Source organism: Dama dama, chromosome X, assembly GCF_033118175.1.
Source record: "Dama dama isolate Ldn47 chromosome X, ASM3311817v1, whole genome shotgun sequence".
Classification (NCBI taxonomy): Eukaryota; Metazoa; Chordata; class Mammalia; order Artiodactyla; family Cervidae; genus Dama; species Dama dama.
Genome location: NC_083714.1, coordinates 27,614,281 through 27,622,202, shown reverse-complemented (window position 1 = coordinate 27,622,202; position 7,922 = coordinate 27,614,281).

The window sequence follows — 7,922 nt, the reverse complement described above, 5'->3', positions numbered from 1 at the left end:
AATATTGTTTGTTTAAACTCTCTAAGAAATGACAGATTTTTAGTTCTTGTGTGGCAGTATTCAAAATAACACAAGTAGAACTCAAACAACTAAAAAAAAAAAAAGTTTTCAGCAAGCACCACTTTCAATTTGTTGAGCCATGCAGATGTTCAAATATAAAGCAAGAACCCGAGGTTCTCTGTTGTGACATAAGGTTACATACTCAGCTGTTGGCAGAACTTGCGGGCTATTTGGAAGGTGGTGCAATAGGATCTGAGCCGTGTGTTTCGAAAGACTACCAGCTCTTTCACATGTTCCAGATCTGTTACAGGAAACTTCGAAAGAAGTGTAAAATGTCCTCGGCCACCATCTCCTAGAATCAGGACCCATTTACCCTTCCTCCCTGATAATTCCTCCTTGCTTGTTGAAATAAATGCCATGTTGTTGTGCTGTGTTTTGGCGTGTGGTGGCTGGGTTCCGTCTACCACGCTTCCCTGTGGGTGTGGTCACCAAACCCAATTGCCACTATCTGCTTGTGTATACATGATACCAAGGCAGCTGGCCAATGAAACTCCTCCCACCCAACCTGTTTTGACTACATTTTGTACTCAGTTGTCCAGCTGTATTGGTGTCATGTAAACATAGCTTTTATTAACCCGGGTAGGAATTTCTCATTTATATATAGGGTGTGTTTTGGTCATAGTTTCACATTCGTGATTCAGTATTTATACACTAATCCAATGGTTTCGTGCACATGAAAGGTAATTTACTACAAAGTGTGATTCTGATACAAAAAAAAGGCTTTCACAGACATACATGCCTGTGGTGTCGATACATTACACTCACTACTACTGCAGAAAATCAGAAGAGCCAAAACCTTAAAACAAGAAAAACAAAAAAAAGACGTAATACCAAGGTGAAAGGAAAGTACCAACGGGAAGACCAAACTAAACATCACGGAAGTCGCTGCCACATTGTTTCACCCCGCTTAGATTTATATTTCAATGTACAATTCTGTATTGAACATCTCCCAGCCATAGTCAGGAAATTTAATTGAGTCCTTTCCAACCTAACACATTTCAACTAATTATAGAGAGGCAGACTATTTTTTACTAAGATAATTTATATGGATAGTTATTTTAGTTCTCTGTCTTTGCCCATTTATTTTTTATTTAATCATCTCTCCTGCCTAGGAAAATAGCTATTTTCCAGGAAGGGTTATTTTGTTCTGTGATCATTTAAAATTCAGAAAAAAGATCAGGATTAGTGTTAATATCAGCTGCAGTTTCTCAATCTGTATGAATCCTGTCATCCAAGAAGAGCCCCTTGGTGAACTGGGAGATTCGTGCCCAGTGACAAAGAGTTTGTAAGCTGCTGTGCAATTGAGTTACCACAAATGAAAATACAGGACAGCACAATGTGGCCTGTGGAGAATTCCCCTGAGCCAGCTTCAGCACTTTTCATCACCCAGTCTGGACATTTGCTGTGTCTGAAGGAGAATTTGTGATGAAATGTCACAGTTTGGATTCTTGCCAGCCACTACCTAAATGCGGTGTGGGGTCAGTGCCTTGCTTTGTGATGACACTCTTTTTGGAAAATATGCAAAGTCAGAATCCAGGCTCACATTAAGGTTTTTCAAGAGTCTGACTCCTAGCTACACAAAGTATAGTGAGTGAAAGGCAAGGACCCACAGACAGCAGGGGAGGGTGTATCCAAACATTTCATTTTTAAAACCTTCCGGTTGGGACTACCACATTCTTACACACATGTTCTGAGAGAGAGAGAGAATTCATGATGAACTCATCTCTCTTTTTAATTGGCAGTACACCAGCTCAAGAGATTACTAATCCAGACTACAACCATATTATTGGGGTTTTTTCCCCTGAATCAGGCCTGTGTTAATGGTATAGTATTTATCAGGACAGGATTCTAAAATTACTCACAAACTTGTTGAAAATTTGAATACCTCCACACCAGCCTAAAAATGGACCTTAAGTTCCTAGAACCTCTGATGTTCTTTTAAATCAATGGAAAAATGATTTATGAACTGTATATAGAGAGTACATTCATAAATGTGATGATGTATTTTATCACTAATCCAAGATGTCAATATTAGAGTCTATTTTGCTTATATTTTAAGCGATTATACTTTTTTGCAATTCACTGATGATGTATCATTTTCAAACTGCTTTAAATACCCATTAGAAACAAGTATTTGAAGCTTTTACTTAATAGTAATTACCTTGAACTGTGCATTTCTAGTTTGTAATACATATTTATTTAGTTTGTGCCTTTGGTTTCTTAAAGTTATATTTGTATTATATTCAGGAAATGCACTTTTTATCACTTACACCTGTGGTTCTAATACTGCCTTGAACTGTTACTGTTCTCTTTACCACTTCCAAAGTCTTTTGGAGGAAAGAGGAAAAAAACCTAAAAGGTTAGCACACTAATGAGTAGTAAATCTAAGAGAAACATTTGGCATTTCTTAATAAGAACGTGGAGCTATTGAATACGTCACTTCCTGTTCATCTGAATACAAAGAATGCCTTTATTGACTTGTAGTTATGAAGTTTAATGAAAGAACAATTCGTTTGCATTTCCTGATGAAAGTAAAAGCATTTTAAAGAGAAATACATGAATTTCTCATACCCAGAAGACTTGCAGCTGACACTACTACACAGCCACACAGCCTTCAAGTCAGCTTGAGTGAGAGCACGGTAGTTGGGCTCTCCTAGGAAGACTGTTCTGGGCTGGAAGCAGGGAATACTCTGTGATTGTTTCTTTTTCCTAGTTAGGCCCATTTTACTTGTTTGTTTTCTTTTGTTTTGACTCTTGCACTACAGTCTAGAGGTCCAAAAGAGCTGAGAAGTTCACAGTTGAACAGACATTTAAATATATTTCTTTTTAGTTGTCATTCTAGTCATTACTGATTAGAAGCATGACTCCTGAAGGAAAGGGAAATATAGCCCAATTCATACTAATTTTTAGTAAAACACTCACCATATAAATAGGCTTTATTGGGTTTAATTTGTAACCCAACAAAATAATGTATAAAATAAGTGTGTCCTTTACTGTCAATTTATCTAGAAGATCTGTAATATATAGACTATATATATAATATAATATATACAACATAGCCAAATATATGAAAACTTAACAATGCATAATTTGGAATTCACGTGCTATGTAGAGAGGTATACAGTTAAATTCTGATTTTCATAAGGTTTTTTTCATTACTGTTGACACAGTTTCAAGCATCCTATCATGTTGTTTCTACTACTTTTCTCTTCTCTTTCATTTTTTTGAAAACAAATTTTTTTTAACCAGACCAGGCCCCACTGTAATATCACCTAAGAGAGTCAGGACAGTTTTTGCATTTATAAAGATATGTTCCTGTAAGAGCAATTGTAATGGAATTCAGTGGTAATGGAAGCAAAAGTACAGTAATCAAGTGTGGAAAGGAACTTTTGGAGAGACTGAAATGTATTATAGCTTCTGGAAAAACAGAAGGCTACAGATTAGATGCAACATTTTTGTGTTCTTGGAGGAACTCACATACACATAGCTGACCTGAGTAGTACTTCAGATCTCAGACTGCTCTTCCACAGCCTTCTGTAAGGTTCTTTATTCTGCAAAAAAAAAAAAAAAAAACACACAAAAACAAAAAAAAACAAAAAAAACAGAAAAGCAAAACAAAAAAAAAAAAACAGAAAACAACAAACAACAAAAAATAATTCAACCACAAAATAGTGACTGTATCAGTGTGTCCTTCATGTGAAAGCTATTAAGGACCAAATATACTGCTGTGTATAAGAAGAAATTACTTCCTAAACAGTAACTGAAAATAGTTAGAGTTAAACTTGCTGTGGATTTTGTCTTGGCAGTTGTCATCTTACATTATTTGTCAAAGGAAATGTGTTTGGCAGTTAAAAAAATCTTTCCTTAGATTTAGTGGTGGACTTTAACCTCTTAAATAAATGTTAGTATATCAGATTGTGTCCTTGAAAAATATTTTACTTGTATGATTCATGACAATGTCTAAATCTTTACTATTCTTCTGGCAAAAGCATCAGTAAGAGAGAAGGTGAAAAAGAGAAGTATAGCCTTTACGTCAGAAAAATATTCTTTTTAGCTGCTTACTTTCTCATGAGAAGTAAAGATGTTTACAGTGTATGCCAAGATTTTCAGTTTCTATATAACAACAGTTAGAGGTTCTAATCATACTGGAAATTGTGTTATAATGGCCTGAGCCATGTTGCTAGGAAACAATAGGTTCCAGTTTTGTATTCCTGCTCTCACTCCTGTGCTGAAAAGTGACTGGATACTGTACAGGTTCATGTTCTCTGGCTGCAGTTAAATGGTCTTTTGCATTTTGCTCTGGCTTTCAGGTCAGAAGCATGCATTTTTCTACAGAGCATCACAACAACATGCTGTAAATATTTAAAGGTAAACATTATGTGTTGATATTTGAAACAAAACAGTACTTTGAATATTTCATTTTTAAAAAATAAAACGACAAATGAACACTGTGTCTCATTTTATTCATGCGCCAAACTGCATTCTCAAGTCAGTCTGGTCACCTGAGATTTGAAAAGTGGCTCCCTAACAGAGAACAATAAAACTGCATAATCTTGAAAATATAGGTGTAGAAATCAAAAAGGCACTAATCGTAAGAGGACATCTTTTCACTTTTATTTTTCATACATACAGGATCGCTGACACCAATGACCATTTAATAAAAAAAAGAAAGAGTAGCTGTTTCAAGTTTAAAAGCCTCTAGGCTAGGACTTAGAAAGGTCCTCCCTCCTGTTGATGCCTTTCTCGGCAATAGAAAGAAAATTAAGGATTGAAAAACAGGGGTGGGAGGGAGCTAGGAGAGCAAGGCAACCCAATGCACTGGCAAAGAAATGAATGGGCCAGGGAAGGCGATCAGGAGAGACTAAAAAATAACAACTCTTCTGCGGCCCAAAGTCCTGGGCAGTTACAATGGCCCTTTGGCACTTACTTTTCACAAAAAGACATTTACGAGTGACACTGGGAAAGCTGGCCAACAGATTTTCCAAAATTCATCGTGATGGTAATGGAGTACATATAATCCAAACAGGCGGTTATTGCACTTTGCTTGAAATCCTGGAATTTACACCACTCTCAAACGCCCTGTGCTTTTTTATTCACCAATATATAGAGATACCTTGAAAAGATTCACAGAGCAGAAGACAATCCTGATTGTTTCAACCAATCAACAAAAAAAGCGATGGGGGTGGGGAGTGTAGCTGGGATATATTAGTATCACCTGGAGATTGTTTTTTCAACCTACGCATCTCACCCTCAGTTCAAAAAGAAAGAGCTCGTACACTGAGAGAATTATAAAGGAAATAAGGGATTTCTCCATGTTTCTTCCCTAGTCACGCTCACTTTCAGAGATCTTTGAATATCAATGCTATTTAAACATTTAGTAATATTACTACTGTGAATTTATTTAAGTCTAGTATCTCAATAGTCCTATAAGGGGAGCAAGACTTAATTGTTCCTGTTTGGCAAATGCGATACTAGCAACAGACTGACTTACTGTACATCACTGGCATAATCAGTGACAAAGCCAAAAAAGCAAATTCAAGTCTCATTTGTTACTTTGATGGGCTCTCTCCAGTTGATCAGGTTTGTTATATTATTTCCACATAAAAATATTCATTTAAAAAGCAAATGACCTAATGATGAAATTCCAGCCTTTTACTACAAGTTGGGCCAATGAGCCCAAATTATGAAAGTGTCCAAATTGGGCAGTTTAACTTCACCCTGAGCTGCAAACTGCAGAATTATGGTGTCCCATTTACTGCAAGGGCAAACATAGGCAACAAAGTTGAATTTATAGCCCACTAACAGGAAGACTAGGCATCTTATAACCTTGAAATGCTCAAGGGCAAATCTGAGTTTTATTATTAATAGACTTTGGATTCTGAACTCAATAAAGTGAATCAAATAAAACATAAGCTGACATCTAAACATTCTTAACTGATTTTAAAGCTGGTTCTCACATTTTAAATTCTCTATCCATTCTACCACAAATAATATCTTAAATCCAGCCCTCGATTTATACCAGAAGAGTTAATCAGAGTTAATATCCCCCGTAGGCGTATTCTGCCTATGTACTACCACAAAGGTTCCCTGCCTGCAACAGCCAAATGGACAGTTATCTAAGCTTGTCTTCCTACTGACCTTAAGAACAAATTTCAGAGGAAATGAACAAGTATTTGATAAACTGTCATGTTCCTCATGGGCTTGCTGACACACTTTTTTTTCCCTAAAGAAAGGTGTACATGTAGAAATATATGTGCATTTTTCTGCCTTTACTCAGCATCTTATGGGTATATGTTAGCATGGCAATATTTTAGATATGGCAAGGATATGACCTTTCTGTAAAGGTGCAAGCTATTATATATTGGGAAATAGCAAGGATGCTCACGCCAGGAAAGAAAAAGTGGAAAAAAAAAAACAATGAATAAAAGGCCAGCAAAAGAAGACACAGTGGGTAGACACATCAACTGGAAAATTTGACAGTAGCAAAATCAGAAAAGCACTTACCTTTTTCAGTGAATTAGTCCAATAAGAGAAGTAAGATGACCTTCATCAATGCTTTATTTAGTATATCAATAGCTTTGATATCGTTGAATATTTTTGAAAGGAATATTTTAAGACAAATTAGGAAAATAAAGCTTTCAAATACTTTATTAAAATAGGATAAACCATAGATGATTCAAAAAAAAGTTTTTTCGAAAAAGACTCTGGTAAAGGAACATGCAAACAATTCATACTTTTAGGATTATTCCAGAATGAACAAATTAGGGTAAAAATTATTTACACCTATTAAAATTGAAACCCAAGCTACAAATATTTAAAAAGTACTTAAACATATGCATTTTATATTGAAAGTCAGCTTTCTGAATTCCTTTACAAGTTAAAGTGATGTTTTTACTTCCAGAAATGGTAAACTGGCACACAAATACATCATTGTGGCCATATTCCACCTTTGCAATCCCATAGCATCCAGGTTAAATGCTCAGAAATCAGATCTTGCCAACAGAGAGAGTAGCTTTGTGTCTCGGCAGGTCACTAATAATTAACCAAGCTCACCATCTCACATGAAGAACCCAGAATTCTAAGTCACTAGTTTACATAGAAACTTAGCTTTTTCCTATGGACTATAGGCTGAAATATTTGGATTAATGCATTTTGCCTTTAAAGACAGCTCTACCTAGGGAACCCTCATACACTGTTGGTGAGAATGCAAATTGGTGGAGTACCTGTGAAAAACAATATGGAGGTTTCTCAAAAAAAACTAAAAGTAGAGCTACCATATGATCCAGCAATTCCACTTTAGGGTATATATAGAAATAAAAACAAAAACACTAATTCGAGGGATATATGCACCCCAATGTTCAGAGCAGCATTATTTATAATTGCCAAGCTATGGAAGCAACCTGTCCATCAACAGATTAATGGATAAAGAAGATGTAGTATATATACAATGGAATACTACTCAGGCATATAAGAGAAGGAAATGCTGTTATTTGCAACAACATGGGTAGACTTAAAGGGTATTATGCTAAGTGCAACAAGTCATAGAAAGACAAATACTATATGGAATCACATCATAGACTCTAAAAAATACAACAAATTAGTGAATTTCAAAATAAAAAAATAAACACAGATATAGAAAACAAACTAGTCATTACCAATGACAAGAGGGAGGGGGGAGGGGAAATAAAGGTGTAGGGAATTGTACAAACTATTCTGTGTAAAATACACTACAAGGATATATTGTAAAACACAGGGAATATCCAATATTTTATAACTATAAATGGAGTAGAACATTTAGAAAAAAGACAGATCCACCTACACATTGGGACCCTCACTTACCATGTACTTAGCAACTTTTATTG